The sequence below is a fragment of the Spermophilus citellus genome, assembly GCF_964194105.1.
Source record: "Spermophilus citellus genome assembly, chromosome: 17".
Lineage (NCBI taxonomy): Eukaryota > Metazoa > Chordata > Mammalia > Rodentia > Sciuridae > Spermophilus > Spermophilus citellus.
In genome coordinates, this window is record NC_138199.1 from 22,754,995 (window position 1) to 22,778,956 (window position 23,962).

Consider the following 23,962-nt stretch of genomic DNA (forward strand, 5'->3'; position numbering starts at 1 on the left):
AAAATGATAACTATAATGGTGGCCCATGGTTTTCAAAGGGGCAAATATTTGAGCACATTCAGGCTTAGATAGCGATACTGTTCTCTATGCAACTAGGTTTCAAGTATTCATAGGGAAGGTCTAGTTTCTCATTCCGGCCACAATTTCCCTTTCCAGTTTATCCAGATCTGTTTGGAATTGTCTTAGCACCGCCTTGGGCTCAGGGCTTGAGAAATAGTCTTCTCTGTGATGTCCTGGGGGCAACTGTAGCAGAAAGAATGGATGCATTAGCTCCTAGTTCCAATAAAGAGGGACCCAGAGTCCAGCCCCTCACTGCAATGCTTTTCTTCAGTTTTCCATACCCCTGGAGTTCCAAAGAGCCCTTCTCACCATGTCTGGCTGCCATCAGCCCAGTTGCCGCAGAAAAAAGCATCTGAAGACAGGACTGCTGGACATTGGGTAGTGACCCCATGTCTGTGGCCATTGTTACACCTTCCTTGGTAGTGGGTGGGGGCATCCACATTGAGCATGGGCCATTAGAAACCCAGTAAAACCAGTCCAGCTTGAGGGGTGGCGGGGAGAGAAGAATCTGGAGTCACTCAAGGACTCTGAACTTCAGGACCCCAAGCTCCAGTTTTCCCCTTCAAGCATCCCGCTAGTCTAGGCACTTGGTTGCACCCACCTAGACCTCAGGGACCGTTGCTGTCAGTGGTCCCTACCTAACTATTATTGATGGCTGCGTGTTGGGCAGTGCATGTGAAGATGCACATGGTAAGGAAATGACAGAGTTGAAGCCAAGACTGAAAAGAGGCAGGGAAACCTAGGAGAAGAAAAAAACAATTTTTAGAAACATTACCCAGAGGGGATAAAGAAACACAGACTTAGTTATTAGTATGTGTTCATGAATTCATTTATGCATTAATTCAAAAACCCTGGAACTCTATGGACCAGGCACTGTCAAGCCATTGGGACTACACTGGTAGGTACAACACATCAATATCCCTGTCCTCTTACAGCTTAGATTCTAAAATGGAAGGAAAATAAAATAACAAAATTATGTTAGATAGTGGTAAGATTAGAAATAAAACAGGGAAAAGGTACATGAAAACTCAGGAAGGGTTTTTCATAATTTGGTTAATATATATATCATGGAAAGACTATCTGAAGATCACCTGTGACGTAGGGAGTGCTGTGGTCCAGAGCACAGGCTGTGGCATAAGCCCTGGGTCCCAGTCCTGGCTCTGCTGCTGACCAGTTGCATCAGTTGGACCAATTGACTAACTTCCTTGAACCTTAATATTTTTCTCTGAATATGGCAATAATAATAATCAACTACAACAATAATAACAATAATTACCTTATTAGTGAGATGATTACATAAATCCCCTCAGTACATAGTAGCTATTGCTCTTATGGTAAGATTTGGAGAGTAAGGAGGTAGAAGAGGTTCTTGGTCAAATATCTCCTTTTATAAAAATGGTTAAAAGTCAGTAGGATGAAGACAGATAAATCTTAGGAAAATGGGCAAATACTTGAAAAGGCCTTTCACAGAAAAGGATATCCATATAGTTACTAATTCTATGTAAAGATACTCAGCTCCACTAGTCATTGGGGGTAATACAACTTAAATATACCCACTAATATGGCTAAAGAGGAAATAACAGAATTCTCTGTGGTACACTTAAGAGAAAATGAAATGGTTATAACTTGTCCTATACTAGAAGGAATTAATATTGGTACAATTGCTTTCCCAAACTGTCATAAACTATTTAAAACAATTTCATTTTGTTGATATAAATTTCCAGTTTTCCCAGCACCATTTGTTGAAGAGGCTATCTTTTCTCCAATATATGTTTTTGGTACCTTTGTTTAATATAAGATGACTATATTTATGTGGGTTTGTCTCTGTGTCCTCTATTCTGTACCATTGGTCTACAAGTCTATTTTGGTGCTAATACTATGCCATTTTTATTACTAGTTTAAGTGAAGCCACCTGCTTCACTCTTTTTGCTAAGGATTGCTTTAGCTATTTTGGTCTGTTTATTTTTCCAGATGAATTTCATGACTGCTTTTTCTCACCATGCACAAAACTCAACTCAAAGTGGATCAAGGACCTAGGGATTAAACCAGAGACCCTTCACCTAATAGAAGAAAAAGTAGGCTCAAATCTCCATCATGTCAGATTAGGTCCCAAATTCCTTAATAAGACTCCTATAGCACAAGAATTAAAATCAAGAATCAATAAATGGGATGGATTCAAACTAAAAAGCTTCTTCTCAGCGAAAGAAACAATCGGTGAAGTGAATACAGAGCCTACAGAATGTGAGCAAATTTTTACCCCTCACACATCAGATAGAGCACTAATCTCTAAGATATATAAAGCACTCAAAAACTTTAACACACACACACAAACAACAACAACAACAATAAAAAAACACAAATAAGCCAATCAATAAATGGGCCAAAAAACTGAACAGACACTTCTCAGAAGGTGATATACAATCAATCAACAAATATATGAAAAAATATTCAACACCTCTAGCAATTAGAGAAATGCAAATCAAAACTACTGTAAGAGTTTATTACATTCCATTCAGAATGGCAGCTATTAAGACTACAAACAACAATAAGTGTTGGTGAGGATGTGGGGAAAAGGAACACTCATACATTGCTGGTGGGACTGCAAATTGGTGCAGCCAATATGGAAAACAGTATGGAGATTCCTTGGAAATCTTGGAATGGAAACACCATTTGATCCAGTTATCCCTCTCCTAGGACTATACCCAAAGGACTTAAAAACAGCATACTACAGGGACATAGCCACATCAATAGCAGCACAATTCACAATAGCTAAACTGTGGATCCAACCTAGACGTGCTTCAGTAGATGAATGAGTAAAGAAAATGTGGTATATATCCACAATAGACTCTTACTCGGCAATAAAATAGAATAAAATCATGGCATTTTCAGGTAAATGGATGGAGTTGGAGAATATAATGCTAAGTGAAGTAAGCCAATCCCAAATCAAATGCCAAATGTCTTCTCTGATATAAGGATGCTGATTCATAATGGGGCTGAGGGAGAGCATGGAAGGAATAGACGAACTTTAAATAGGGCAAAGGGGAGGGAGGGGAAGGCAGAGGGTGTGAGGATAGAAAAGACGGTGGAATGAGATAGACATCGTGACCCTATGTACATGTATGAAAACATGATCGGTGTGACTCTACTTTGTGTTCAACCTGAGACATGAAAAATTGTACTCTATTTATGTAATATGAAATGAATTGAATTCTGCTGTCATATATAGCAAATTAGAATAAAAAAAAAAGAAACTATTTCAAACAAAACATGCATGTACTCTATGATTCATTAATCTCTCTCCTAGATATGTACAAAGAAAAAACCTACTCAAAAGTGTTCACAGCAGCATTAAGATTAATAGCTACAAACTGGAAACAACAACCATAATTTCTATCAATAGCACAAATGAAAAATAAGTTGTACCATATTCACATAATAGAATATTATACAGGCGTGACAGTGAAAGAAGTCCATGCTATATGCAACAGCATGTGTAATTCTCACATTATTCAGAGAATGAAATAAGTGAGTTCAAGCTCATATTTCGATTTATATGAAGTTACAAAGAAATCAAACCAACCTGCATTGTGAAAAGTCAGGATGGTAATTGCCTCTGGATGGGTATGACAGGAGATTTTGAGAGAGCTGGTAAAGTTCTGACTCTTGATCCAAGTGGTGATTATCCCCCTGGGCCACCTTAGTAAAAGTCCTTAAGTTGTATACCTATGACTTAGATCTTTTTTTCCTCTTGGTCTATTTGATTTCAATAAAATTCACATCCCCCTAAACAAACACAGAAGCATGCTTTCTTATTTCCAGGCAGTTCTTATAGATGACTGAATAATAATGCTAGGAAAAGAGAAGTTATTGTCTCATTTCAGACACAGGAAGTAGCTCAAATGTCAGCTATCTCACTCCACTCAATTTACAGGTGAGTATTTGAAATATAGTTTCATTATTTATTTTAGTTTAGTTTTTAAGTACTGGGGATTGAACTAAGGGGCACTTTACCACTGAACTCTGTCCTCAGCCCTTTTTCTTTTTTATTTGAGACAGGGTCTTACTAAGTTTCTGAGGCTAGCCTCAAACTTGTCATCCTCCTGCCTCAGCCTCCTAAATTGCTGGGATTACAGCTATGTGACACCATGCCCAGCTATTTTCATTACCTTTCAGGTATGATGAGGCCAACAGACAAGAGATTAATGCCATTGAAAAGATGGTTTATTATACTTATAGGTTCCAAATGAAAGGTACTTGCTATACCTTAGGGGGCCACACAAGGAAGCACAAGAGCCTGCCAGGGAACAGAGGGAGTAGAGGGCAACTGGAGCAAGAGCCTCTATTATGGTTTTCACAATAAGGAATGAGTAAGATAGAATAGGCAGGCTTAGGACTGGCTGTTTTGGATAATTCTGTCACATTTGAGGTACCATCCCACCTGTCTATCAATGCCTCTGGAATTCAGGCCTAGAGTGTGAGAGCTCCCTAGAGGAAGTGATTAGGGGTATAGACTCAGAATTTAGGCCTGGAGTGTGAGAGCTCCTAAGAGGAAGTAGTTAGGAGTGTGGGCTCTCAGATGGTTGGTTAGCACAGGAAAGACATGCACACAGGAAGTTAGCTAGCCCTGGGAAAGGCAGTACCTTCAGGGTCAGCAAATCCCCAAGATGTCAAAGCATCAAAATTACAGAATAAAAAGATAAAATTAGTACGGTGAGTCAGGGTCAAAAAACTTAGTGATCAGCCCAAAGTCATCTACTATCTGTCAGAGCCTGGATTCTCCTGTTCCATGCTGACCACATTGGGGAGGTATTTTTTGATGGCGTGGAGCGTATGATTAAACAACTCACAATATGCAGTAGACACATTTTGGCATTGTCACACATTTCATTTGCATCACAAAAGTTCGGTGAGGTAAGTGGTGAGGAGGGAATGAAAACAGTATATGCATTTTAGAGATAAATAAACCAAAAGTCAACGAGAAAAAAGAATAAGTAAATTGTTCAAGGTTGCATAACTAGGAAGAGGAAGAGACTGAAATTAGTACTTTAAAATTTGTTTAGTACATAACATTTAACTGATGAGATACAGAGAACACTGAAAGATAAGGGGGAACAATGGGTGAATCAGAAGTTAAAAAATATATCTAAGTGTGTATTGTAAACCCTCTATATTTCATGGAAAGAAGAGAGCTATGGAAGGGAAGAAGGATCTTGATCCAAGAGGGGTGGACAAATTGGCCAAAGAAACCTGAGTCCCAAGGATAAGGGAATTGAGTCAGGTTTGAGCCAAAGCATGCATGGTACTGAGGTTGCATCTGGAAATGCCCTTGCACTCTGGCCTGGGCCTCTCTGCATGGTGGATAGTCACAGACAGGAAGAGAGGGGAAGCCAGAGGGGGTCCTTATAAGCTTTGGTGTGAAAATTTTCCTGTTTATTTCTTCAGGCAGGAAAACAGGGGACCATGAAGATAGAAGGTGAGACCCAGCATGAACTGGACAGAATCCTTCACTGGCTTTGGCCTGGTTGGGTCCCAGGACATGGTAGGTTATAGGCATCTGTGACTGTGATGGGGATAGGAGTAGGCTTGATGGTCAGGGTCTCTGAGGAGACAATCCTTGGGATCTAGAAGTGTTCTGAGTCTTAGGGGGTTATGAATGGAATTCAGATGCTTTCAGGTATGGTGGGAGTGGTGTCAGGAGAGGTTGGGGTTCTGTCTCAGAGGAGCAGAGCTGGGAAGAGGTTCTGGCAGAGTCTCCAAAGCGCTCCTGTCTCTGAGATGGATCTTACCTCTGTCCTGGGCATGGCACAGCCCCACCTCCATGATCTCGCAACACCAGGCCTGCAGCTCAGGATCCCCCCTCACAACATCATTCCTCTGGTTGAAGAGGTGGATGATCCCCTCCACATACCTACTCAGAGAAGGGAGCTGAAATCTGTGATCCCAGAAGGCTCCAGCCTCTGACCTCTACTATTCTAATCATGCCACTAAACCTGGGTCAGGTCCTAGTAGACTTGCCTTTTGGAACATCCCCCAGGTTTATGACACAATTGTGTAAAGGAAGTTGTAAGTCAAGAGTTCCAGGAATTCCCTACACTGCACATGGTTGCCAGACACTCTTCTTAACATAATCCCCCATGCCACCAGATCCTATGGTTTACTTACTCACAGCTCTCCTACCATCTTTGCTTTTGCCCTATGCTGATCTCAAGCCAGAACCTCACCCTCCTTCTCCCACTCCCACTCCCCATTTCTTAGCTGCTTCTCATCTACCGGTCAAGGCATCATGAGCATAGAGAGCACTTGGGATTCCCAGAAGACCCCGGTCAGCCAGGTCATCAGGAGGACAGAGGGAGCAATAGGTCAGCTGAGTCATTGCCTGACCGGCCAAATCTGGATGACCACCTCCACCTGTGCTCACTGCCCAGGATGAGAAAGTTAACAAGGCTTGAAGAACAGAATAATTGCCTATTATACAGGGATTCAGAAATGGGGTTGTTCAGATTTAAAGTCATCTATGTGATGGAACAGAGCTCACGAGTTTAAGGATCAGGCCATTCACGCAGGTTGGTCTGGGGTCTTGAGGATGTCAAGAAGTTATAGAGAAGTGGATGATTAGGCAGATCCATGTTCAAGTTCCTCTTTACCTTTGCAAATATTCCTTCATCTGAGTTAAACTGGATCCGGCCCCGGGTGTCGATTTCCATAGTGTTGTGGACATGGGGCGCCAGGAGCTGGGGTGCAGGAGATTGGAAGGGTGGTTAATGGAGGCCATGCTTGGGTCCTTTCTTGTGGAGTCTGGAACACAGAATGGTGTCCTGCTCTATTCTTGATGCTTTTGTCCCTGCTGCTACTTTGATAGTCTGGTCCCCTGCTCCTCTAACCACTCACTCCCATATCCTCCAGCTTCCATGACAGTTGGGCTTTGGAGCCACACAGAGTGGGGTTTGAGTGCACATTTCACTACTCACCTTGATACCTGAGCAACATAATGAACCCTCTAAGTGTCAGTCTCCTCATCAGTTACCAGGGGCATGATGGGGTGTCTTATCGCAGGTGCTGCAGTACTGCTTCTGAGAGTGACTGAGCAGCAGGTTTGGAACACTACCTGGCACACAGAAGTTCTTGAGATCTTTGCCTTTATTATATTCACCTTGAACACAGTTGTATTTTAAAGAATTTGCCCCTTAACTTATGATATAATGTGTTCTTTCTCTATATTTCACATCATCATAACTTAAACAAGCCTGTGCTTATTTCAAAACCACACATCTATCTACTCATCATTTTCCTTTTTTATTTTTAGGTCTTAATCAGGATTAAAGATGTCACATCAAGCTACCTGTTTAAGCCATTCCTAATTAGGCCCTATATGTCCCCTAATGAAGGCCACTTATCATTGACACATGCTTATTTTTATGCTAAGTGGTGGTTCCCCCATTATAACTTGTTCGATATACAAGATTCATATAGTTTTTTCACATTTTGATTGTTTGATACTGGGCCAAGGGCAAGATTGAGGTGATACTTCTGGTTTTAAGGCATTAAAGCCCCTCAATACTGGTCTTTTCAGAAAATTCATGGAAGGATATTGGCATCACAGAAAACATACGACCTCCAAAATAAGGGAATAAAGAACCCAAATTAGAGTCCCTAACAATAATGAGGATAATGATGATAATTAATTATAATAACCCGAAGAATAAAACAAAACCAATACTTTTCTGTGACACCACATTTTATCATTTAATGCCTTAACAACCTCATGATGGAGATCCTATTATCTCCATTCAGAGATGAGGACCCCAAAGCACACATCTGAGTAAGCACTGAGGCCAAGATTCAATATTCAGATGCTGGTAATCTGCATGCAAAACCTGCCTATATGACCTTTAATGATACCTCTGGTGGGTCCTGATAACAATGCAGCTGTTTGCCATGTGATGAAGTTGTTATATTGAGGTTAGGGAAATATGGAGGGGGCCAAGCTAGTAAACAAGGATTTTAAAGTATAAAAATATACTTAATAATTTAAGTTAAGAACATGGTGATGCAAAATATCATAAGATCATCAAATATAAGATTCCATGAACTATATTAATAATTACTTTGCTTTTGTAACCCTAAAAACCAAAATTACTACAGCCCAGATTAGGATTGGGGTGGGAACTCCAAGCATCAATACAATTCAGTTTTCTTTGTTTGTTTTTGTACTGGGGATTGAAATCAAGGGTGCTTTACCACTGAGTTATATTCCCAGTTCTTTTTATTTTCTATTTTGAGACAGGGTCTCACTAAGTGGCTGAGTCTGGCCTGGAATTTGTGATCCTCCTGCCCCGGCCCCAGAGTTACTGGGATTACAGGCATGTCTTACTGCATCCACCTACAATTCTGTTGTTCTGCCTGCCAAGTACTCACTCGCATATCTGACCAATACTTCAAACTCCCTGTATCTAAAACTGAAAAGCTCATCTTGGTCTCCAAACTGGCTTCTTTACCTGACTTTGAAGTTTCTGATCATTGCTCTGATGCCTAAGTATGCACATGTTTGCTGCCTTCTTGGCTATGTTCCCTGTTTCAAAGTGACATTACGATTTCCAAATTTTTTTTTTTTTTTTTTTGCCACTAGGTGACATTTTAATTTACAAATTGGCATCATTTTGGTCGACAAATATCCAGATACTATTCTTGTCTGCCAACAAGAGTTGAAGAGGAAAAAACCTAGCATGACTTCAGATTTTAATCACACATTTCTTCTGGAATTTCATGTGGATTAAGTATGCCAGGGACAGACATTTGAAGTTTATGTTTCTCTTCCTGGGCCTGTCGAAGGGCTGTTTCTCTTTCTTCCAAAAACAGATCAGATGTGTCTTCACCTGCAAATTCCTTTATCTGTACTAAGAAATCCCTTAGATGTTCCTTGAAAGCAGGAATATCCTGATTTAAGCTGAAAAGCCCCGTCACAAATAGCTTTACTTGAGCATCTTGTAGATGAGGGAATGCAGACTTAAGGAGTTTAGCCACATATTCCTGAATAAACATTTGGTTGTTAACAGGATTTCCAGGATTTAGTGGTGTACTTATTTTTCCTTCTTCAACCAAATTAAACATATATGCAAGAATTGATGCATGCATTGTTAAACCAGCAGTATGTGAGGTGTCTGTCACAACCGAAAAGATATGCTGCAGATTATCACAAAAATAAGTTTGATAGAAACTCTGAGCTGCAGCTTCTTCTTGTGCAACATTTTGTAAGAGTGTAAAAAGTATCTGTAAGCCTGTATCTGCAACATTCCTCACCGTGTGTTTGAAAGCCCAAATAATGGAATCCAAAACAAGTTTAAACTGTGTTGGTGGAATAGCTAGGAAGGCTGGGAAACAATGAGAATTTACAGCCTGAAGAAGTAAGAAAAAGTTCGTTCTGTGTTCAGGATATTCTTCAAAGTCCTTATTTATCATATTCAATGTGCATTCAAAAACAGCATCAAATATTTGAGGTATCTCAGCTGTTATATGCCCCCCTAACTTGTTGACAATAATGGCCATGGTACTAAGCACTTCCGGTTCTCTAGCAGCTGGGACATTTCTCTGGTAATCAATGAGAACTGCATCCAACAGAGGAGGAACAAAATTTTCAGCTACCGTCTGTGGATCATTGGATCGGCTCACCCAACCAGATAGTAACTTTAAGGTTTCCCTTTTTACTGTTCTCATACTTCTAATCAGTGGTTGCTTTGTAACCATCTCGCCATTAGCCTGGATAGCTGCAGAAATATTTTCACTGAGGCACTTATATACATTAAGCATATCTAAATAAATTCTTCCAAGCTGAATTACAAAGGGATGTCCAACAGCTTTGCAGGCTCTCACATTTGTTTTTAATATGCTACCAAGCTGCTTGACTGTTTCAGGATCTTTCAGTATATCCACATTTTTGGTTGCTTGCTGGATTATACTATCCCACACCTGATTAGGGAGCAACATGTATTTTTCTATCAAATGCTCTTGAACTGTTTGGTCTGTTTGTGCACCAATCATGTATCCCACAGCTTCATAAAATGTATGAACCTGTTGAGGCTGAAGATCACAAATTATAGTGTTAATGTTGTTCAGAATTTCATCAATAAATGGCATTACTTCTCCAACTTGAACCTGAACAAAATGTCTGCGGCATTTCTGAGCTATTTTTATGAAAGTGTCACAAGCCATGTCCTGGACTCCATCATGGGTCTCATGCATGAATTCAAACAGCTTGTTGACGACTGTCTTCAAAAATTTCCAGTGAGCTCTCAAAAACCTTGGATATTGACCTACTATATACATGATATTTGATGCAATAATAGCTTTATTATCTTTGCCTCTTTTCTGTTCACATAATCCTAATAGATCCTTTATAACAGTAACAAGAAATCGTTTCTCATCCTCTTCATGCATTGCTCCACTAATGGAGCCTATTGCCCAGCACAATGTATTCAAATTTTTCCATGACCACTCTGTACCATTCACTTGATTGTGAAGTTTCTCAGTCATTATTCTTTCTGTATCTACATAATCCAGATGAGTAAGATAAACTAATGTTTCTCTCATATTCTTATACAAATTTATGGAATCTGTATCCTTCATGAATTCTCTCACAACTTCTCCCTGATCATTTTCTACAACCAATACTTCCTCTGGTTTAGCCATATGACTAACCATCAATAAACGAACCTTTGATAACACAGGCAAATACAGCTGTCTTCTGGGAGGAACATCAAAATGTTGACTTCCAGATAGTAACGGAGAAGCAGATGCAGAAAATGGACTTTCTCTATAGAGTTCAGCTGCCAAATGATTCCAGTACTTGAGACAAATCTTAACTATTTCAGTTTCTTCCACTTCAGATACCAACAACATATAGTGAAGGGCCTCCATGAGTGTTTCCCTGAGATTTAATCTTTTTTCTATAAGTTGACCATGTTCCTTAAGAAAGGTGCAAAGAAATAAACTGAGATTTTGAATAAAGTTCTGCTCATCATCTTTTCCATTTGAGTATGCAAGTCGAATGTTAGTATTTAAAGGAAGCATCTGTTTTAGCTGCATCATCGTCAGTGTAAATAGTGTTACAAATTGTTCCTCATATTGGCTTACACTCACACCAGCAATCTCAGTGAGGCACTTCAGAGAGACATTTCTAAACATTGGAACATTCAGGAACTTATAAATTAAGGTGCTGATCAACTTTGTTTCAAAAATATATCCCAGTGGAATCCAGTTCAGAAATCTCAGCAAGGTTTCCAAGGTTGCGTGTACAAGTGGAGCATTTTGAGAATTTTCCATCACAAACTGACACAGCTGAAATATCTGTGAGAACTCATTGCACATGCTGTCTTTTAAATGCTTTGCTTTCACTTGCGTTATCTGTCCACTAGAGAAATCAAACACTTCTTCACTTAAGAGTTTGAGAATCACCATATTATTCTGACAAAGACTTTCACTGGTTCTACTTGCTCCAACAATGTCACTGATAAAAGTGGGCCAATGCTTGGGCCATTCTTGTTTCAGCATCTGAACAAGAATCATATTTAATTTCCCGATATAAACCTTTTCCTTCTCTACACAAGTTGGATCAGATGACGTCTTGATAATGAGGCCAACAACGTATTTTTTTATTCCTTCACACTGGTTCCTTGGAAGAATCTTCCACCTTGTTTTTATCACATTTTCCAAAATTTGTAGTCCATAATACTGTTGCTTTCTTTCTGTTCCTCTAATCATCTCATTTTTCACAAGACAAATTTGAGTTTTTAAAAATATTTCGTGTTCATATTCTGTGAAAATTCCAAAATTGTGTCAACTCTTGTCCACGCATCAGGATGCTCCTTTAAATGTGTCAATACTTCTTGAGCCATTCTTTGCTGGGCTCCTTCTCCATGGTATAAGCAATTCACCACATTGTCTAAAAGGTTGATATCCAGTGGCTGAAATCGAGCAGCTGATGAGCTGCATGGTCTGCTAACATTGTCATAATTGCTGGCATAGATTACTATTTTTTAAGAGAATCCATTATTAGGCTTTTATAGCCCTAAAAATTGATAGTTAACAAGTCTTGATGGCAAATTTTTAAGCATGGATTAGCAGACATGGCTTTTTTCTTCTAAGTAGGATCTTCAGGGTAGCTCAGTATAAGCTCCCTTCAAATATCTTAATTCTTAAGATATGCCAGAAATTGAACCAACTGCTTCTTCCTTCCTTGTCGGGGTTTAGGGCGAGGGAAGGTGGGGAAGGAGAAAAGGGGAGGAAATCAAGGTGGGTTTCAGTTTTCCCACCTTAAAAAAAGGAAATTAAAAAACGGAGAGAAGGGCAAAAAAGCTCAATATTTACTATTCCAGGGGCACCTCCCCCCAACACACCCCCCGCCCCCCCCCAAAAAAGGGGAATTAATCTGAGGGATAAATGCTCCCGCCCGGCTGGGGAGTGAGCAAAGGGGGAGGGGAACGGGGTCAAGTCCCAAAGATTCAGCCCCAGGGAGACCCTCCAGCCACAGGCGGCAGCAGGAGCGGCAGGAGTAGGGGGTGTAGAGTCCACATGGTCGGGGGAAACGCTCTGCTGCCAGTTGCAGTCCGACTCCCCCCTACCAAAACATGGCTCCTACTCTCACGCGGCTCCGGCGCTGGGCCCCCCCACCCCGGCTCGCCTAAACTTTCCCCCCTTCTCTTGCTCCTCAGCGACTGGTGGTTCCCCCCTCCCCCTCTGGGTGGTTGCACGGACTGCAGCAGCAAAGACTGGAACAAGCACCGCCGCCGGGGCTGTAGCTACTGTTGCTCTGGCTGATGCTGTAGCTCCCGCTGCTCCTGCCACGGCCGCTGCAGCCGCTTCTCCCCCTCCTCCTAGTGCCTCAAACTCGGAACCGGTTGAAACCGGTTCAGACTGGGAGATTCCATCTCGGTTGAGTTTTTTCGATTTCCAAAAATTTTTAAAGCAAGTTTTACACATCTTTTTTTTCTGCATTATGCCCAGCAATAAATAACCAGACTCACTCTTTTAAAAATAAGGTCTGTACAACTCACCCATATTGAGGACTCCCAGGTGTTTCAGAAGCACAGACCTCTGACCTTGCCTCTCCAATTTTGCACTCAGGCATGCTGCAGTTACGGTTTCCCATGATCATTGGTGTCCCTCCTTCCCTCTCTTCCTCCCTTCCTTTCTTCCTTCCTCCCCACCTCCTGATACCACCATGCAAATGCAGCTCTTTATCCACCTCACTCTTGGCAGGTTCAAGAGATCTGTCAGGCTTTGCTCTCTCTCTGCTCTCTTTAACTCTGTCCTTTGATTTTCTGCTTATCTGACTACTTCAGTTATGGTGGAACATCTCCACCAATACTATAGCACCTCTCTATGTCTCTCTAATTCCAGAAATTGCTGTCTGACTTTCCACACAAATGATAAATCTCCTAAGGCAGAACTAACATTTCGCTTTAACAAATTATATTCCTACTCTATTCCTGACCCATTGGCAGAGAATTTCAGAGAACTGACTTACAATGTGTACTTAATTAATCCAAGTATTTGACTTCATAGGATAGATGAGATCACTCTGTATTATTTCTTAACTTGTGTATATCTACAATTTTCTCAAAATAAAAAGAATTTAAGTATTAAAATAAAACCAAGGTCAAGGTCTTGCAATAGTTATCTGTCTCCTTTCTCTCCCTCTGTTCATAAGACACTATGAAGATTCTGTGCTGTGACACCATACCTATGCTTGTTGAGTGCCAATCATCAGTGTCATGGTCATATCTTGAAGACTTAGGCTTTTAAATCCCATACAACTGTTGGGTTTTTCCTCTCTCTGAGGTACAAGATGGGACCTGGAGGGTGGAGCCTGTACCTTGAAGACAGGGTGCAGTCCTGGGAGGCACCTCATGGTGGCAACAGCAATGTCCTCACCCAGCAGGTGAGTGTTCAGCAAATGATACTGGAACTCATGCAGTTGGAAATCTGAATTTTGGACCCAGGACTTGGCCAGGAGCCAGCAAGTGGAGGATCAGAGGGCAGGAACAGTGTTGGGGTAGGAGAACTGGGGGTGGGAGTTTGGAGCTAAAAGAAAGAGGAATCAAACATTCATTGACCTCTTGCCACATGTAAGACACTTTGCTCTGTATTTTGAGGGAAATGGAAATGACTGAAATCAAGTAATTGCCTCTGAGAAAGTGAAAACCAAGTAGGAGGAAGTAGGACACTTCCACATTGTCTGTCACTAGCCATGACACCATGTAAGTGTCATGAAAGTTTGTGTGAATGCAGGTGAAATGGAAGGAAGGGATCAGTATGGCGGCTCTAACAGTGCTTTGGGGAACACAGGACGGGCGTCTGAGCTTTGGTGGTAGAATGGGAAAAAGAAGGTGAGAATGAGAAATTGATATTATGTATCAATGACTGTGCAAACAGTAGTGAAAATATTAAAATTAAGGAAGAAAAGATGTTTAAGAAAGAAGAGATATTTACCGCATTGAAAGATCAAAAGAGATTGAGTAACTTCAGCATGAAAACCAAGAGAGGCCATTGTGATTCTCAGGTATGCCCAGATAAGTAGTGACCAATCTGAAAACTAGAAAGGAGCGATCAGATAGATATGAAGATAGTTCTCATGCAGTGAGGTCAGGAGTAAGGATGGAAAGAGAGAAAGAGCCAGGTTTCTCTGTCCTTGGACAGGTAAGATGAACAGAGAACAGTGTTAGGAGTGAGATGCTCAGGGTACCTCAACTGGTTGACCATAGGTAGCAGCTTCCCATTGGGTTCCATCTTCAGCATGACAAGGGTGGCATCCAGGTACTGCTTCTCTCTTTGGATCACATTGGTTGGAATTCTATCCAGCAGGATAAAGTCAGCCTCAAACAGGGAACCATTCTGGGGAAAGGAGAAATGTATGCATGGTTAAGATCGGAAGACTGGGGCTGGGGTTGTGGCTCAGCAGTAGAGTGCTTGCCTAGCATGTGTGAGGCTCTGGGTTCGATCCTCAGTATCACATAAAAATAAAATAAATAAAATAAAGGTATTGTGTCCAACTACAACTAAAAAAAAATTGGAAGAATGCCCCCACAGCATCAGAGCAAAGGAAAAGAAATGTAAAGATGTTCAATCTGTCTTCGTGCCATTATCTTGGGAAGGCTCCCTAGGAACAACCCTTCATTGTGCAGAGGACCATACCTGTCCAATCTACTGTGAACCACAGGCACACTAATTTCAGAAGCCAGGCAAGTGGAGGATCAGAGGGCAGGAGCAGTGTTGGGGTAGGAGAACTGTGCGAATATCCAGCGTCCGTTTCCCATCATATCCTAAACACCTGCTACCTGTATTTAGCTCTCACCAGTGTCAAATGTTTTTTCCTACATATTTTATTCTCTTAGATCTTCCCGGCATAGTGCTCTACACCAAGGACAGCAGGTTAAGACAACATTCCTCCCTCTGACATGCATTTGGTCTCTTAACATCACTACATCTCTGGGCCACATTGCCAAGGATAGATCAACTGAGTATGGGAGGAAGTACCTGGAGTTCTTTTTTCAACTGGGCCCCAAGTTCCTCTGTCCCTGGGGGAAGCACCAGCCTGGAAGGCAGAGAAGTAGAGCATCTCAACAGCATGGGGTTAGCACCATTGAGGAACCGGTAGCCAAATAGTTCATCCTCTTGCCAGCGTTGATGAACTTTCTCTGTGGGGTGGGGATGCAGAATGGGAGGAAAATAGTTACCTGGATATTCCTCTCTTGCAGGTTCTATCCCAAGAATTCAGGCATATGATCATACCCTACCCAGCCCTCATGTTTTCATCCTCAGGCCTTTCTGAGATGGCGAGTTATAATTATTTCTCATCTGGCAAGAAGATATGGGAGACTCTCAAGCGCCATGGATGACTTTGGAGAAAAAAAAAGACCTCAAGGGGTCACGGAGGCCTGGGGGAACCACTGACCAGCCAGGGCGCTCTTCTGGCCCCCAAAATATCTGATCAAATTCTCCCAGGTGGGTCCAGGATGTCAGCAGAGTGTAAATACATTTGAAAACCACCTCCCGGGCCCTAGGACAGCATCAGAGGAAACAATCAACTAACCAAATCCCTCCTGATTTGCGATCCACTAGCCCCCACTCCATTCTGACCTTCTCCTTACTCTGTCTTTGCTGTCCATTCATAGTCCAGCCTCTTGCCCTCATGGAATCTCATGTCTGGGGGCAGATCATTCTCCGTGTCTGCAGCTATTTTCAGGGGTATCCCTTCCTTCCAGATGCCCCAACTAGCAGATGGGAAAGAGTTGAGGAAGAAATAGGATCAGGAATGGAGCAGGAGATAGGAAGATGTGGAAAAATTGGGAGGTATAAGGGTGGGTGTTCACCGGTAGCTATGCCTGTCTTTCCTCCAGTTCTTTCTTTCTATGCTTCTGGAAGATGTCCAAGGCATTGTCTCCTGCCAGGCAAGCTAGGGAGATGATAGATCACACAGTTTTGTCCAAACTGGTGCCATTCTTGGTTTGTTCTCATCTCTATTCTTAATTATATTACAGCATGCTGTCACCTTTTTCTTTGGCTCCTCCTCCCCTGATTTGTCTGTGACATCCTTTATCTATTTTTATTCACACCTTATTCCTGATTTCCACCAATCTCAGTGAAAATTTTCCTAAAGCAAATATCCCATGTTTACTATACTTTCTTGTTCTTTAATTCACATTCATCCTCCAGTCCCTACTCATCATTATCTCTGAATCCTCTACTTAATCTCTTGTCATGTCCACACTTAGCCTACATAATCACATATTACTTTGGTACATTTAGCCAGTCCTGGCCTTTCCCTGTCCTCATCTTCCTCTGTCTTCCAAATGACATATTTCATGTTAGCTCTACTTATATACACTACCCTTCTCCACCTCCACCCTCACCTGTTCCTGATTAAAAGAATTTCTGTGCACATTACTTTCAGCCTCTTATCCTACCTAACAAAAGGTTCCAAGAGTCTATCAGTCTCCCCATCCCATAATTTATATAAACCTAATTTGTTTCTATTCTCACCTGTATTTAACTTCACTTGTTCTTCAGAAGTACATAGTCCATGTTTCTATTCTTACCATGTCCATATCCCTAATTGTGTCACGATGTTTTTCTCCTTTTTTCCCATGGTAAGAATTTCAGCATTTGCTGTCCTCATTCATCCCCATCTTCTACCGTGTCTCCACTCGTCACAGTTGAATTCCCTGTTATGCCACCCAAACCAGCTCTCCAACATCGTTGTCATTTGTTTCCATAGCTGTGTCCTGCTCACAAGTTACTGACCACCTTATTCCATGAGCCCCTTACCTGCTGCTGCCCTAACATAGAGGAATCCTTTCTACTGTGTTTCTCTGTTTTCCTTCATTGCTGCATCTCCCACTCTCTATCTTCACCTTTTTGGAAGACAGAATCTCCAGATCACTTATCCCTCTCCAGCCTCACTCGCAGCATCACTTATTCTGGGTAAAACTTTGGGACTTCATAACTTCTTCCCTTTTCCTGTCGTGCATCCTGGAATCCCTGCACTCCACGTGCCTCGGGGTCCATCCTTTCTCTAAGCACCACCGACCTTACTCAGTCCTTTTCTGCTCCTCTGCCCCCAGCACTTCCTGAAGAGGCCTTGCTCCCACTTCCCCAACGCTGCCGGCTCACCAGTGCCCTCGGGCAGGCTCAGGACGCTCTTGCCTTGCACCCAGCGGTAGCACCTGAATGCGATCTCCACGGAGGTTCCCGGACCCTGCACGGTGATGCGATCGCAGAACAATGCGTCGTCCACCAATGAGTGCTATTTGCGCAGCTTCACGAACTGCAGCGGCCCCAGATCCTCTGGAGTGTCCAGAGCAAACTCCTCCTCCTGTGGGGGTCAGACTCGCCAGACTTAGCTGAAGGACCTGAGAAGCCATTATGAGGGCAGAACGGGCCCTTGGTGGAACTTCAGTTTATCAGGGCCTCGGAAGACAGCGTGCACCTCCCTTCCTCCTCTGCTTGACCTGTCCCAGGGGTCTCTGTTAGGCTCCATTTCAGCGCGAGCAAGCGGGGGCCCCCGCAGTGCATTGCAAGCAGTGACTTGAACTGACGACGGAGCATCATCCTTCACTGAGCTGTCACCGGGATCGTGCTTGCAGGAGCTTCAAGGCTGACCACTGGTGGCATAGTTACACTGACTCTGGGGTCATTTGGAGATGGAGTTGGAGGCCGCCAGGACCAGGGTCGGAGAAATGAAGAAGGGGGTTGAGCCTAATCCGGAATTATGACTCCTAACACTACCCGCTTCTCCGCGAACCCCCTTTCTCCCTACGCTGCGGGAGTACCAGCCCGCGCTGTCCCGCTGGAACTCTCCCCCAGTCTCCTACTGCTCGCCCACATCGCTCTGCAATCCTAGCCTGGCTGATGGCGGGTATCCCGGCTCCCACCCACTGACCTCGCCTGGCCTGGGTCGCAGCTGCAGCTCCAGCTCTGCCTCCAGCTGAGCCCCCACCAGCCACAGCTGCACGCGGTTCTGCGACCCTGAGAAAACCCAGACCCCAGTGGCCACCAGGATGCGCTAGCGGCTCCTGGCGCCCCCTGCCTGCTGCCTCTGTAATAGCTGTCCGTTAATAAGGCTTGGGAAAGGTCTAGGGGACCTGCTTTTGATGCGTTGCCTGAAGCACCAGCCCCCAGCTTAATAAATCAGGGTTTTGTGTGTCCGCCCACTGTAGGATTGGGGCGTTTCAGGTACCCACCCCAGACAGGCCTGAACCTGCAATTATCCCCATGTGGGGGTGGAGATGGCTGCTCCTCTTTGTGGAGAAGAGCGACTTTGAGGAAGGTGAGGGGCCAAGCGAGGGGGCACGAAGAAGGGAAGTGGGGACAGGCTGAGTCCATCAGAGTTTCTCTCCAGGCCTCTCTCTTCTTCCCCTCCTGTTTTAATACTGAGTAGCACAGAGTGAGCATTTCCTGAAAGATCTTGGGTGCCAACGTCCGTTCTTTACAGCCTTACCTTGTGCCCATGTCAACTGAACCCACCTTCCTTTCTTCTGCCAGATCTTGCCACCTGAAGGGCATTGGTATTGTCCTTTTTGGTCACAGAAGGCTCCTTTTGAGGGACAATCAAGAGTTCAGGGGGAAATTATAGTCTTCACTGTAATATGATTTTATATGTTGATCCACTTAGAGAGTAGCTCATTTTAAAATTTTCTTTTATTTTCTATCCTTCATACCCACCCCAAGAGAAGTCATTTTTTTCAGTAGTCCATTTTGATTCCTTATTTCCACTCTTTCCTGTTCATAGAATTATTTATATGTTGTTTTATATGGAAACATGAGGTAACATAATTTTTTTTTCTTGGAACATGCTTTTCACAGTACATGATACAAATAACAACACATGATGGGAGAGAAATCCATGGTGGGAATATTCAGATCATTAGGTAGAGATCTAATTATTGTTTTCACTAACTTTTAGGATTCTCCTTTTGGTGAATCTTTATGGTGTTATTAGTAGTTACAACCATGATGAATGCTTTAAAGCATTCATACATATGTGTGTGTGCACACACACACATATTTACATATATATATTCTGAATACACAGAGCTTTTATATTATAGGCTTTCAAAAATGGTATCACTGAGTAATATAGTATCCACATATTTTATGCTCATATTGTAAATTTGTTTTCCAAAAAGGCATCATGGTATCAAAATGTTCTGAGGGGGTATGGGGGGGTAGGAAAGATGGTGGAATGAGATGGACATCATTATCCTAAGTACATGTATGAAGACATGAATGGTGTGACTCTATGTACAACCAGAGATATGAAAAATTGCACTCTATATGTGTAATATGAATTGTAGTGTATTCTGCTGTTACATATAAAAATTAAAATTTTTTAAAAATGCAAAAAGTTTTTTCCTAGCATCTTTACCAAGAAGGGGTTATCACATTTAATTTTTACTTGGTAAAAAATGAACAATTAGTTGGATGGAAGGGTCTGTAATTTTACCACATTTATAAGCTAATGATTTCATTAATGGGTTAGCCCATTACCAGTTGGAAGAGGCTGACAAAAGACCCAAGACCCCTGGTTCAGAGAAAAAGGATTGAATTATTCATTGCTTCATGTTCACATCAGCTCCCCCTGCCCGCAATTCCATGGGGTGACACAGATGGGCCTAGATGATCTGTGTTAAAGGAGAGGACCACTGAGTTTGAGGGACTTACTACTTTTGTAGTAAATAGAAGCAAGTCTTTCTGTGTCTGGGAGAAATCACGTCATCCTCCAGGTTTCTTGCTGCAAACACAGCTCTTAGAAACATCCTGAATAAAGTTGACACAGGGCATTGCATTCCTGGCACCATCAAAAAAATATGCTGACTTGAAACTTGGGAAAAGGTGCCACTACCCATATAGAATCAACAAAGGATCTTGAGTAGGGGTGATGGGAGATGGAGAAAAACACAAAGAAAACACAGAGACATTTTTAAGTAAAAATGGGGCCAGGTGGGACATTGTCCTCTGATGGAGGAATAGTGACACAACCTATTCTAAGGATTGAAACCATTTAGGTCATTTAATAGCTGTTTTGCAAAATTGGCAGGAGATGACATAGGAATCTTACTTTTCTGTATGACTTGGATGTAGTGGTGCAGTTGTAAGAGATTTAAACTGTCACGTTTCTCACAACTAAACACTCAGGTTCACTCCAGGTGAACTGGACTGGCACGAAATAATCATACAAGAGACAGAGATACCTTTTTCTTTGGGGGTCCTGTGATGGCTCCTCTGACCTTAAGGGTTCACAGAAAGAGAGAAAAGAGCACTTGCTGAACCCTTTTATTGAGGAGAAGCCATTCAAATGAGGCAAAAAGTCAGGTTTCAGAGGGTTGAGTCTAGCCTCCTGATGTCTGCTGTCTGCAGGTTGACTGATATCTAGGAAGGCCACATCCAAAGGCAGAGCAAGAGAAGGGGACACACAAAGGGCATTTCCATGGAATATTCTATCCCAAACAGGGCAAAGAGGTATATACAAAGGAACAGGTGAGTGTTGCTCCTGAAGACATGCCTTCTACTTCCTGGGCTGGGGCAATGCCCAAGTTACCACGAAATGTAGTGATAGGTCAGAGCCTCTTGCTTCAGGATGGAAGGTGTGAGTCATTCATAGTGGCTCCCCACACTAAACGAACATTGTTATGATTCTAAATTCCTAATAGATGCATCTTTGTGTTTTTCCAATCCCATTGAGAGCTATTGTATAAACAGGTGTTACACAAATAAATTTATAAGAAACATGGCATTATAATTGTTGTCTGACCTTAAGACTCTGTATCTGATTGCCTAAACGTATTACAGTAACTTCTAAAGCATTTAACTTAGCCCCAAGTTTACTATCAATGGCCTCTTGATTTTAAAAGGTTTCTTGGCGTAGAACCTAATTGATTATCACTTTTTAAATTTTTTTCCTTTTAATTTTTTAATTTTTATTTATAATCAGCTATCTGTCCTTTGTTCTTATCTCATTGTCCTGAATAGGGAATCCTTACTGTTTTAAGGGGAAATGGGTGATGATGGCTCTGGCTGCTTCAGGTTGAGAGGGAGTGACATGGGGCAAACAGTTTTAGGAATATTTTGGATCAGTGGCAAAATTTTAGTTCAAAGTGAACAGGTTGTAAAGTCATTGTAGAGATGGGTGCTTCTGTGAGAGAAACAAAGAAGACATGAGTATTGGATTAAGATTAATACAAAATAAATGTCACAGCATCTAGAACATGTCAATGAATATCATGATGATGATAGAAACCAGTAATTCTTTTAACAGGAGATGCAAGAGCTAAGAAGTTGTGCCCATGACAGGACCAATGTGGACATGGCCTCTATTTGGGAATGTAAATCTTTAAGGATATTAGTTACATTGTCAGAGTTATCCAAAATGTAAACACAACCCTTGATTTTTATAATGTCACAGATGTCCCCATAAGATGTAGTTAAGATATTTAATCTCACCTGATTTTTGTAAAATACCTTTTTATTGGTATAACCTCTGTGTTTAATAGAGATCCCTTTATTCATGTCATGTAGGGCTAGATAATCATACTAGCAAACACAGATGAAGTCTGTCGATGTAGGAGATTAGGAAAATTTATAGGCCTTAAATTGACCAAAATAAACTTTTGACCCTGATAATCTTTATTGATAGTTATTAGGCACTCCTGTCTAAAAATTCTTTTTTTTTTAAATTCTCCAGCTTTATTTACTCTTGGCGGGGCTGACCCAACTGTATATCTTAAATTACATTAAAAGAAATATTGCCTCTCCTTTTAAATGTTCGGGTGTGACTGTAGTTTGGTTATAACTAGTTTTGCTAGGTGTTTAAGACCAACTGATCAAATTGACCTTATTCCTATCTATAGTTAAGAGTCAGTTGAGTTTTCTTAGGGGGATGTTCTTGGGAACCTGTAATCTTCAGCGATTTAGGAGGCTGAAATGGGGATTGCAAGTTCAAGGCCAGACTGAACAAATGAGCAAGATCCTGTCTCAAAAAATAAAAAAAAATTAAAAGGATTGGGGATGTAGCTCAGTTGTGCAGTGTCCCTGGATTCAATCCCTAGTATGAAAGAAAAGAAGAAGAGAAGAAGGGAAGGAAGGAAAAGAAAGAAAGAAAAAGAGAAAGAGAAGGAGGAGGAAAGAGAAAGGGAAGGGAGAAAGAAAGAAATTAATAAATAAATAAACATGGGAAAGGAAAAAAGAAGGTAATGCTTCCAAGATCTGTGTGACAAAATCAAATGGTTTAAGATATTTGTAATTAGAATCCTTCAGGAAAACAGAGAAAATAAAGCAGAAAAAAACATTTCGGCTGATAATTCCCCAAGAAGTTTAGAGATACCCAAGCAGAATACATATCAAAGAACCCACACCAAGACACATAGTAATTAAATTTCAGGAAACCAAAGATAAATCATACTGCAGAGGAAAAATTAGAACTGATAATTGTATACCAGCAAGTGGAGGTTCTGGAATGATACTAGAAACTGAGATCTCCAAACATATTAGATTAAAATTAGCTCAGGACAAATTATTTACTTGTCAGTGGAAGAAAGCAGCTGCTTCAATCATACTTTCTGTTCCACTCTGCAATTCTAAGAATCACAGAAAAGTCAGGTCAGGAGCTGATTAGAGTAAACAGGACCTTGATATCCATCAGCTGCTGGTGCTCTTGCTACCTGCAAGAGTTAGAAATCCAAGCCCTTAGTTGGTTATGTTACTCAGAAATAAAACCTCTTTCAACCCAAATTCACAATGCAAACTGCAAACAAAGAATATACTTTTGTTCCTTTTGTGCAACATGTGACTGTTTTGGAAATGTGCATTTTGAGGTGAAAACCATTAATGAAAAGCTTACAATTGGTAAGGTTTTGAAATATTGGTCAGGATTTGTAAACGATATCTTTACAAATGTCCACGCTTTGGAATACACATTTCTACAGACCTAGATGTGACAAAGCAGCAATGATTGGTGCTTTTTTTCACTTTGATTTTATGTTCTTTGAACATTCACTAACTGGATTATAATAAGTAAGATGGTGAAAACAATAAAATATGCAGAATGTATTTCAATATACCTTGAATCCTTGATTTCAGATCTGAATTGCTTGAGATCTTTCTTTTTAATAAAAATGTTAATTATTATATTTATTAAAACATAATTTAATGAGGCAAAAAAGAAAGTCTTTCTAATAGAGGAGACAATGCTGAAAATAGAATCTCAGAGCTGGAGGACAAAGTGTTTGGCCTTGAACATTCAGATGGTATTAGAAAAGAAAATAAGTAACCATGACCAGACCATATAAGAACTCTGGGACAACATTAAGAGACCAAATTCAGGAATTACTGGAATTGAAGAGGTTTATGAGAT

General features: G+C 41.5%; 3 pseudogenes across 3 annotated transcripts; 1 reads left to right on the forward strand and 2 right to left on the reverse strand.

The window, feature by feature from the left end:
* Window positions 1-64: 64 nt before the first annotated feature.
* LOC308635536 (polyunsaturated fatty acid lipoxygenase ALOX12-like) lies at window positions 65-22,119 on the reverse strand (annotated as a pseudogene). The gene is made up of 15 exons: window positions 22,054-22,119; window positions 18,494-18,616; window positions 17,725-17,926; window positions 16,425-16,507; window positions 16,203-16,325; window positions 16,007-16,111; window positions 15,589-15,749; window positions 14,798-14,946; window positions 13,928-14,116; window positions 6,705-6,791; window positions 6,331-6,481; window positions 5,847-6,017; window positions 699-799; window positions 370-541; window positions 65-243 (listed from the first exon to the last, which is right to left on the reverse strand). The product of its transcript is annotated as a polyunsaturated fatty acid lipoxygenase ALOX12-like (transcript).
* On the reverse strand, window positions 8,687-12,076 carry LOC308635471 (exportin-1-like; annotated as a pseudogene). The gene is made up of 2 exons: window positions 11,854-12,076; window positions 8,687-11,806 (listed from the first exon to the last, which is right to left on the reverse strand). The product of its transcript is annotated as an exportin-1-like (transcript).
* Window positions 22,120-22,156: 37 nt separating the features above from the next.
* Window positions 22,157-23,619, forward strand: LOC308635537 (phospholipid scramblase family member 5-like; annotated as a pseudogene). Its single transcript has 2 exons — window positions 22,157-22,171; window positions 23,101-23,619. The product of its transcript is annotated as a phospholipid scramblase family member 5-like (transcript).
* Window positions 23,620-23,962: the final 343 nt, after the last annotated feature.